General features: G+C 38.0%; 1 long non-coding RNA gene across 2 annotated transcripts in view; it reads left to right on the top strand.

Annotated features, from left to right (window-relative positions):
• The first annotated feature begins 1,368 nt into the window (after positions 1-1,368).
• The window catches only part of LOC136853196 (uncharacterized), a 71,366-nt gene continuing 61,919 nt past the window's right edge, over positions 1,369-10,815 (top strand). For both annotated transcript variants that reach the window (XR_010857385.1, XR_010857386.1), the window contains exons 1-3: positions 1,369-1,612; positions 5,720-5,954; positions 6,080-6,165. This is a non-coding gene — a long non-coding RNA (uncharacterized lncRNA). The remainder of the gene's footprint in view (positions 1,613-5,719; positions 5,955-6,079; positions 6,166-10,815) is intronic.

The following is a 10,815-nucleotide window of genomic DNA, read 5'->3' as shown; positions in this document are numbered from 1 at the left end:
TTAATGGCGCCGCCGAAACACTATCCTGGCGCCAATTGGTGACTTTTACATACTGGCTGTGTGTTGCTTTAGTCAATTCTCTAAATTATCCTTATTCTAGCGCCTATCCTATAATGCCATGCTAACCAATCCTTTTCCCAATCCCTGCCTACTTTAAAAGCAGTACCTCTGTCAGTACAAATACCCGCCATGACAATTATATATATATATATATATATATATATATATATATATATATATATATATATATATATATATATAGTAGATAACTGCAGTAAAAGCTGTATAAGATATTTCGTAGTTCTAACCACCCTTTTATATCTTCCTAGACATTACCATCCACCACTTGGTACTAGATAGCAGTTCATCTTAACGGTCTTGCCTTTTGTCTTAGTGTTCAGTACCGTAGGCTATAGTTTTCTACAGACTTTATTCCTGCTACATGACCAAACCCGTTAGAACTTTGAAGCCCAAACTTGGGACAAACAATTGCTTTGCTGAGGAAGCTGATGTGAACCTCCTTTCGTATTTCATTCGTTCTTTGCCATGTATTATTTGTCTTTATTTTTCTATCTCTTTCTTGGTTTATTCTTCTGTTTACTTTTCCTTACTGGGCCACTTTCTTTATTGGGGGTACAGCTTGGCTTGTAATCATAATAGCACAGTGGCAGGTAGTTTCACTAATTTATGTCTCCAGGTGATTTTGGTTTCGCGAAGATGTTCGGAATGACGAAATCACCGTAAATTAAGTGATTGGTCTAATATGGTTTGGGGGGTTGGGGTGGTTGTTGCTGATTCTCAGAAGTACGTCCCCGCGTAGCTATAATTTCCACTCAGTCAGATCAATAAGTACATTTTTGTCACTGATGATATAGTCATAATCATCACAAAATCGTTATAATTTCTTAACCAAACCTTGACTGGATAGGCATGATAATCACCAACTATATCGTCGGTATAATTGGGATGATCGTTTCAAACATTCTGCGTCGTTTTTGACATTACTGTATGGTGAGTAACACTTGATCGGTCTTATTTTATTATAATTAACACAGATATTTATAAAAAATTAATCTAAGCTCGATTGCTTCAATACAAGTCCCCACAGTAATTTTTCACTTCTAAGGGCCGTCCTTCGAGCAATTTTTTTAACTGCTGAAATTACCCTGAAATAAAAGTAATTACCTAAAAGGGTTTGCCTTCAGAAACCATCGTCTCACACGAAGAATTTCATTCCGATTTTCTGGTTCGTAAAGACAAATCATTTAAACCCTCTCCCTATACACAACAAATCCCCAAAATGTATCAAAGCGAACAGTCTCAGTGTCGTTGAATCTCGCAAAATCTCGTGACTTCTCGTCGGTCGTCAGTTTCACTTCACGTGTCAAGGTGTCAGGTCGTGACAGGTCTTCCTCCGATGGACCTTCCCCCATCCTTTGTTGGTACAAGGCCTTCTCAATCCTAAAAACAGCCCACCCGAAGGAGGAGAAGCAATTTGGTTAGAATTCTTTGAACTCTGCAGAAAGCGACCATGCCCAGGGAACATACCGGCTCCTCCAGGAGCAAGAGCCCGTGCTGGCATACGGCCACCTTAACCAACGACCTGTGGAAGGCAAGTAGTCCTACCCTTAGTGATTTAAGCATGAGACCAATAACAGATTTTAGAAAATTATATAAAAAAAGAGGGCAGAGAAATATTGATGGACAGAATATCCGTACTATGCCCAGGCGCAGACATTTATTCAGTTAAGCACTTTACTGTATAGATTGATATTTAAATCATGTTGCCAGCATACAAAGTGCAAGTGCTGAATGGGTAATAGGGTAAGTTAAAATAGGTCTAGGCCTATGTTTTCATTTATAATACTTGAAACAGGCCTAAAACTGCATAATGATATGCCTATTTGACTACTATTAAAATAGTTTCTGAGCATGACGTATCTCACTTCTGTATATGTTAAAAACGATTTATAAAACCGAGTTACTGAACAATAGACCGATAAAAAGGTAAACGGGAAATTTCCTTCGGAGTAGGCGGAATCTGGTTAAAAGAAACCCAAATGAAAGAAGCAGTGACCGCAATAATCGTTATGGCTCATTTCTGACACAAGCCTGTAGTTTTAACGTCTACCCAAAACAGCCAGTAGTTGTGGCTTATTTAAGTGACGATGGGATCCCTGCGGACAATAGTATCACTTTCAGATCAGCAGCCTGCATTGAAAGCATAAGCATCTTATAGTGTTGTTAGGCTTATACTTTATAGCATTTTCTAGTTACGAAATAATCTCATATCCATAATCATATGAATTTCAGCATAGGCTTGTCCTTTGACACGCAGGCAGCAACGTCCTTCTCGAGCTAATTTTGGTTCACGGAATCGACCCCATGACAGCGCCCTTAGAATACCTCCTATAGCACTCAGTCATAATAAGAGCAAATTATCTTCTATTCTCCTAGTTGACATCATTTACTGAAAATCTGAGAGCGCGTATGGGAGGCTAAAGTCTATTAAATGAATTTGTATATAATAAATTGTAAGAGCGGATTCTTGGTGGAAAACTGCAACGCAAATTCGGAAGGTTGACTAATATGTTGAGCACGTGACCTCCTCCTATAATTTATTTTTTTATAGTGCATTATAGATCTAACCCACTTTATTCTTATGACGCGATTTCTACTAACTTGCATAACCACAAGCAATATAAGGAAGGTTAATATTAATATCATCATGAAAGAAAAGCAATAACAAGTATGCAACGCTCGGACTAGAAAGGAATTTAGTGAGGTCTGACCGCTTTGGTCACGTCTTTTTTAAAAACTCGTTGACGGCATAATCTATTTTATCAACGAAAGAAAAAAAATATGACAATTAAATCGTAACTGAAACGTATACGTTAGACACTGGGCACGGTCCCACAGCTAGTATGAACGGGATAGAGCCGTAGTGCTGTTTTCTCTCAAATAGGTTGTCAGTTTTTAAAATGCTTATAATATTTCGTTTTTAAAATAATTATTTTGCAGTAAGCCTTTTGGCATATTTGCAAATTTCATAATTTACAAAGGATGCTTGCGTAATGTATATTGCCTCATTAAAAAGGAGAAATTTGACTGTAGATGAACGCAGACCGCCATCAATGCACCTCATGCGGTCCAGTGTAGGCATTGCGTAAGGTGCTTTGCGGCGTGCCTACGGCCCCTAGCTGCATCCTCTTTCATTCCTTTTACCGCACCTCCGCTTTTATTCCCCTTCTCCCATCTTACTGTCCACCCTCCCCAACAATTGGTTCATAGTGCAGCTGTGAGGTTTCCTCCTGTTGCACCTTTCAAACTTTTCACTGTCAGTTTCGGATTCAGCGCTGAATGGCCTTAGTTGCCCCAGTGTTTGGCTTAAACCTAAAATCTATAAGTCAATTCATATTAAGTGAATTGCCACGGCAGCTAGTCTATCACCCAGTGGAGTTTCCATCGCAGCCATGTAGTGTTGACCAATATCCAGGTGTTGGTGTTGACACGACGAAGGCGAGGCGAGAACGGAGGACGGTGACCTCGATTTGACAGTCCGACTGACAGTTATCCTCTTTAAATGTGGACGTTCTTCCGTCGAGCAGTCGTGGGTGAAATGACAGGTAAACCTGATCGTGAAAACACGGCCTACTGGTACTTAATTATATCGTTATAACCCCAGTACATCCGACTGACTCAAAAAGGTTTATTTAATTATAGTCATTTTGCTTTTTGTGGTCTAATCCCGTATGTTAAATAAAGATAAATGCTTTGGTAGGAATTCAAAGTCTATTTTGAGTACATTCGAATGAGATGGAATTAGACAATCAGCAGCCGTTATCATTGGTATAGTGTTGCCATGAAAAATTGTTTATTAAAGGCATATTTTTGGAGGACGGATCAGCTGACACCGCCTATAGTGTCTGTTGTCGTTGACAATTCAAGTTTCACTCTCTGCGTCCTCCTTGGCGGTTCTAGGCTGATTATCCATACATTTTTGCTCTGATATGAAGAAGAGGGAGCATGGGCCTTCAAAACCATTCACCCACCTCAACCTGAGGAACAAAGTTTTGTTTGTGCACTATGGACATTTTAGCGTTATTCCTTTCGCGATCACGAGTTCTTGCGTTTTCGGTTTCAGGCAGTGCGTTATATACTGTATTTTAGCCTCGTTATTTTATAGAACTTGAGTAAAGGTTCTTGTTCAGTAAAGCTTTCGTATGATGTTGAAATTTCTTTTTCACGGACAATCACGATTTGATCTTTTTGTGTTGGTTTTGTAAGCAAGAGTTTAAATTTCATGTAATTTGGATTTAACTTTGTGCTTGATGTCATTAACCATAGTTTCTGTTGGAGAAACTTCCAGTTTTAGTGAGTTTGAATATTATTGAATCTGAATTAGATGATTGCATTTACAATGTAAGTATAGTTGTTTCTTTAATGTTTTGTGCTTTCGATTCTACAGGTATTTGGAGTACACATGATTCTTCTCTAATGTTGACCTGTGCAGTATACAGTAGATATCACTTTAATTATCCAGTTTATTGGATCGCTAATCGGACATTTCTCGCAACTTATTGGTAATTATATATTGCATATAAACTATCATATTAGAAACATTGCATTTATTAGAAAATACCTAAACGAAGATACTCTGGAAACAGCAATTTGCAACCAAATACTTTCGAGCCTTGACTACTGCAACGTTATATACTACGGTCTCCGTAACTACCCACTAGGCAAATTGCAAGGAGTACAAAATAGAGCTGCCAGGTTAATAAAAGGATTACGTTCCCGTGACAGAATAGCCCCAGCACTAATTGAGCTGCATTGGCTCCCAGTAAAAGCTAGAATAGAATATAAAATACTACTTACAGTCTTTAAAGAATTAAAATATGATGAACCAACATATCTGAGAAACCGCTTAAGCCTCTTTAGACCCGAAATGAATATTGTAACCAAACATACAAGTGAAGCATATAGGCTATTTGAACCTAGAACAAATTGTAAGTCAGGCGAGAGAGCATTTGTACACTGTTCACCAAGACTATACAACAAAATACCGGCTGAAGTGAAGAGCATACAGGAGGAATGCAAATTTAAAAAGGAAATAAAGACACTCCTGTTCTGCAGGGGCTACGATACTGGGGAGAAAACACTGAAAGACAATTATCAGATATAAGAAGCACCTTATTTTGACTGTACAAGGGTCCGCTACAGAGAATTATCCGTGGAGGGCTGTACAGTACATAAAACCAAACAAAGCGAACAAAGTATTTTGCTTGTAAACAACTAGGTGATTGTTGGTTTATGCAGTCTCGGTGCTTTACTCAAATCTTGCAAGTCATAACCTCCCTGATCATGGGTGAAGTCCTGGGTGGGGGGGGAATGCCCTTCGCAAGCATATGTGATAGACCTCGGTCTATCGTGGGCTGGGAGGGACTTACATTTTATAACTAAACCTAAACTTAGTGTTAAGGTTAGTGAGTCAGTTTGTGAAGAATAAATGAGTAATTTCTTTAAATAGTTGCATTAAATAATAGAGTGTACATTCTCAATTGCTATATTTTCTAATCATAAGGTTCAGTTTACTGCCAAGTTGAGATTATTTGAATACCAGAGGGTAGGAGTATCTTATTGTGTATAACAAGCAAAAATTAATTGGCTTCAGTTTTTAGCTACTTTAGTTTATGACGGACTTTAATTTCGCTTCCAGGTTCGGTGAGAATAAATTAACTACCCACAAAAGCAGACCGCGTGTCAAGACTAGTCAACCACTGGGTGATACTCGGAAGATACTACCACTTGGGAAAACAGCGTTCTCTTTTGACAGTTGGTTGTCAAGGCACTGCTCTTACAGATAGAATTTATGAAGAATAAACTTCGAACTTTTCTGTGAATGTGCTAAGTGACATGAACCTTGTGTGCAGAACAAATATTAAGCTGTTTTAGTAAGTTGTCCAATTTATTTAGTATTTGTTAGGTGCTTGTTGATACGGGAAAATTGTTGCATGTTAACTGTATATACGTAGCAATGGAGATTATAAGTGATGAACTGAATATTTCATTCCTCTAGGTACCAACGATGAGGCCATGCATCAGAGAAGTAGGAACTTGGGAAGAGCTTATCCCGGCGCCCTGACATCTCGACAAGTGAAGCAGGTATTCTATAGTTGGAAACAAATTGTGTTTGTAGTAATGGAGATTGTTTTTAAAAATGTTTAGGAGGAGACTCTTCACTGAAGAATTTGAAAGAATATTGGTTAATAAGTATTTATAATTCTTTGTACCCTGGCGGATACATATATTTTAAAAGATGCCGATTCTTTTATTAATTAAAGGTCATAGTCAGTCTGGGAAATACAGCAAGCTTAAGTTGCTTAATTTTAAATGCCAACTTTCTCGTTGAGAAATTTATACATCAAAATTCTGACTTGAATTAAAATTTATATGAATAACTAGTGAAGTATGTTGCCAAATCCATTACGATCACTTCATCAACAAAAGGTACTAATGCTGTGGAATACTAGACACGGTCTAAGAAAAGTAGATTGACTGGAACAAATTGCTACTTAAAGTTGTATTAGTTTTATTATCTTTCAAGCCTCATGAAAGCTGCTCGGGAAAGGCTGGTTACGGAAATGAACCGAGTCTGAAGTTAATCTTGGTCAAGACTTTTGGAAATTCTATAATAGAATCTTCGGAGAAAGCTGATCGAACAACTTACGTCTCTTACGTTGTTTTGAAATAGGTTTCTTGTTCACACACCCTGTTTTGAAATAGGTTTCTTGTTCACACACCCTTGCAGTTCGCCTTTGCAACCCGTATAAAATTTGTACTGGATTAACTTTATTTTACACTAAATCTTAAGCGAATAAGACTTACAAATATTATAGGTTGGGAAAGTCTAAAATGACGATCATTATACCTGGGCAAAAGCAGGTCACCCGGGAGGTTTGTATTCTTAAGTGACGGAGACTGCTAACAAAAGTACTCTAACGTTACTTAATATGTAGCCAGATTGTGATAAGGTTAACCTTGAAGAATGGTAGACGAAAATATTAGTATAAATTTCTAGACTACATCCACAGGAATTGTTTGAAGTATACAAAACCTCACTATATGTAATACAGAAAACTTTTATATACTGCCAGTATTTAGACGCAGTGATAATCACGTAAATCAAAGCTGGAAATATACTAGTGTAAAAATAGTCCACGCTTTGCAAGTCAGCAGGAAGAGATATTCCCGAGAAGCATTTAATTGCATAAACTGGTGATGAAATTGACGCTTCTTGTGTTGAATGGTAAGAAATAATCATAAGCTGAGCTAAGCTGAAAGGTCTCGAAAACAATGAGGGTGAGTTTTAATATTGCCGTTAATTACTGTACAGTACAAGGTCTAGACCTTGGTACGGTAGTCGGATGTTTTGAGTCGATATTTACAATCATACCTGACACACACGGATGTTACAGTAGGCATGTCGTTGTATCCACACTAAAAGACACGACTGACTTCACAAGTTGAAACTATAGCTAAAGGAAGAGAGTATGTTGAGTAATTGTATTGAAAAGAGAGGACATGGGAAACTACAGTTTAATGTTTTCATCAAATGAAGAGTGCCCGCTGCAAAATAAAGCAGACCTTCAGAACTGCGTAAGAATGTCGTCTGGTGTTATAACTAAACAGGGTTCACCTTATTTAGATTCCCGGGACATGTTTTGCCTTCTAGCCTTGAAGAACGAGTAGATAGAAGGTAAGTAAAGTCTAATAAAGAGTTGAGCATGTGATTGGGTGTTCCATGTGAATAGGTGTCATCTTGTGAAATAATAATAAAATATTTAATTTCACGACGGCAATGTTCGAAGAATGGAGGTATCTGGATTGTGTCCAGTTTGTAAAGATTCATTATTTGTAGGGAGTTTTACTTTTATACGAAAGTTATATACGTCATTTAATGTGTACACAGCATCCTGTTTCCAGGCCCAGTGGCCTTAGCACGCGCTCACTCTTAAGACCATAAAATAGAGCATTTATGAGAGGGCATATGCTGCACATGTTAATTGTAACTTCCACTTCATTAGTCGTATTGTTCGACTCGTGGTACTACAGTCCAAGCCTACAGTTGACGTTTCTTCCGTAAATTTATCAGAGTATGGAGGTACTTTCCCAAGGTTCATACTCTCTTAATGTAAGAATTACTGTAAATTCTCTTAAAGACTTGGCAATCTTGAGACTTCAGTTTTGATACATCTGAGTTACGGAACTTTGCAATTAGAATGAAGATATTTAGGTACTGGAAATGTTTGATCCTGTGTTCAAAAAAGAACGATGGTGTGTAACTTATGCACCTAAATACACATTTTTCCCAACAGCAATGCCTAACTTGTGCTCAAAGTGGGCCATTTCAAGCAAAGATGGTTCATACACCTAGGGTTTTTTATTTTTATTTTTGTCTGTATTAATTCAGACCCTGAATCTGCAGCTCCTTTTGATAAAAAGTAATGTGTCCCACTTTATTCAGATATCCAATACAGTAGGTTAAGTTCTCTTAACTACAGTTTCAAACTTTGTCAGAACCTTTTACATTTGAAACGCATGGAGACAAGGGCAGTTTAGCATTCTTACTCTGCCTTTCGATAAGCCTAACTTTGGTTTTTCTGTCATATTCACAGGATTTGGCAGTACAATATTATGCAGTGCATAGCTCCGTATTTATTAAAGGTCCTATGACTGATTGCCATGAAATTTTATCCGTGAAAGACTCGAGCAAAAATATATACTAATATATACAGTACTGTTATTTGGAACATACAGTTACAGCGGGGCTTCCTAGAGAGAAAGGTGCCTTACTTCTGCTGCTTCTGATAAGCATGTCAGGTCAGCTATGAATTTCTGTACTTCATATGATTATATTCAACAGGTACATTAACCCATTAATATTTCTGGTAATAAGTTGACTTGTGATTATAAAGAATTTCAGCTACAGGTGAGGCATTGTGCCCTACTGATGGACATCAACTAAAGGAGATATTGACTGAGACCTTAAGAAATTGTAGATTGCTCCACACCAAGGAAAGCAATCCAAATGTTAATTTGCTGAGAGAAATTGTGAAGATTTTAAACTGAAACAAAAGGCAATAACACAACTCATCTTTGTTTGAACAAGTGAAATGATCCCGCCCGTAGACTTAAAACAGCTATGCACGTCATGCGGTGCACTGCAGGCATTACTTGAGGTTCTTTGAAGGGTGCCTTCGGCCCCTAGCTGGAACCCCTTTCGTTCCTTTTACTGTACCTCCTTTCATATTCCCTTTCTGTCTTACTTTCCACCCTCTCCTAACAGTTGATTCGTGTGCAACTGCGAGGTTTTCCTCGTTACTCCTTTCAGACCACCTTCTGTCAACTTCCGTTTGAGCGCTGAATGACCTCATAGGTCCCATCGCTTGGCCTTTGACCAAAATTCAGTATTCAATTAATGGACTAACAACAAATTTTCCACAGTATTAGAGCCTGTTTTGTTTCCTGTTTGAGATTTAATAATTGCTCGGTGACTTCTCGATAATTAAGTGAAAAAGAAAATAGTTTTAATTTGTAGAAAAACCAATGAATGACTATAAAGTTCCAACCATTAGAATCACATTACAATATGTTTGAGATTATATATGTATATATATATGTATATATGTATACATATATATAAATTATATAATATTGTAAATTTGTGTATGTGTATTTGTGTGTGCACATGCTCATGTGTGCATAAACGTACTGTACCCTACATAAAACTGCTAATTACTCTGAATGATTATATACTAGCAATTACAGGATCAGAGGAACAATTTATTTACTTATACAAACCAATGAACTGCGGATGGATATGTTCAGTTTATTGATGCTTGACTTTTCCCTTCCAGGTAAGCACTGTGTATTAGAGAATGCTTTGGTTATATTCCCTAAAGTAACTACCGAAGCCATAAGCTGGGTTTGTGGAGACAAGGACTGGAGAACCAGAAAATCTTGAAGGTAAATTATAGCTAGCATTCCGTTTGTAGCTTTGCACATTTCTACAATGAACAAGCTGCTTTTTTCTGAGTTACATGGCAGCCGTCTGCACGAGAATACTGCGTCTGTTGCAGGACGCAATCTGAGTTCAGCAACTAAGGCTTCAGAGAATGCTAGGGACAGGGTGAGGGAGTTCAGTCAGATTCAGTCAAATACAGATTTTGATGTAGGTGATTCCAGAAAAAATCAGCGTTAATTACCATCCCAGTTGTTGTGGTTTCATAATTAGTCGTTTTCATTCGACAGCAAGTACAAGTGGCTATTACAAAGAGACGTGGAATAGCAATTTAGTCCTTTAAGCGCGATGCGGGTGCAACGCATTTGTGATGGAAGATAAAAGAGAGGTCATCAAGAAATTATTTCCAGAGGTGCAAGGTTACTCTAGAAGACGCTGTTCGTGGTGACGAAAGTGCACCGTCAATTAATAGAGTAAACAAATTTGACGCTTGAACGGAAGGTTAGGCCTATCAGCAGAAGCAGCGGTTGTACTGTCTTTCTGCCTTGGATAATGAAAGGCACTTCATGATCTGCCCACAAGTTAGAGATGAGGAGACCCATAGAAATGTAAATCCGTTAATCTTTCATGGCTTCAGGAGACAGACTGAAATTAATTTGTCGTTAGGATACAGTTATACTTGAATTCTTCAAGAGACTGCACTATACCCATTTCCTGCCACTGCAAGCTGTTTCTCCCTCCAGGAGAAGCAGTGGTACATGCCATTGCCACCTTAGAGGTACGCATTCATG

Source organism: Macrobrachium rosenbergii, chromosome 26 (genome assembly GCF_040412425.1).
Source record: "Macrobrachium rosenbergii isolate ZJJX-2024 chromosome 26, ASM4041242v1, whole genome shotgun sequence".
NCBI lineage: Eukaryota > Metazoa > Arthropoda > Malacostraca > Decapoda > Palaemonidae > Macrobrachium > Macrobrachium rosenbergii.
The sequence above is the reverse complement of the archived record's forward strand: the minus strand, read 5'-3'. Positions and strand labels throughout refer to the sequence as shown.